This window comes from Rhamphochromis sp. 'chilingali', assembly GCF_963969265.1.
Source record: "Rhamphochromis sp. 'chilingali' genome assembly, chromosome: 6".
In the NCBI taxonomy this organism is placed as follows: Eukaryota; Metazoa; Chordata; class Actinopteri; order Cichliformes; family Cichlidae; genus Rhamphochromis; species Rhamphochromis sp. 'chilingali'.
The window spans coordinates 21,253,138-21,253,443 of record NC_137933.1 but is presented as its reverse complement, the minus strand read 5'-3'; positions in this window follow the sequence as shown (position 1 = coordinate 21,253,443).

The window sequence follows — 306 nt, the reverse complement described above, 5'->3', positions numbered from 1 at the left end:
CTTTGATTTAGAGTCGCTGTGTTCTGAAATGCGTAACAGCCTTAATAAGGTGGAAGCAGCAAAACAGTAACTGCTCCCTGCAGCTTCTCAGCAGACCGAGACTTCCAGAAAACTCAAACGACTGCAGCCGCGGTACATCCTCCTATTAGCACTCGAAGATCGCTCAAGTCACTCCGAGTCTCAAGAGAAGTCTTTCAAGATGTCAGCTAAAGGCGCTGGTTGGCCAGAGAAGTGTCTGAGGCTGTTGAGAAAACCCATAAAATTTGCTCCGTCTTATTACTTCGCACCACCGTGCCAAAATATTGT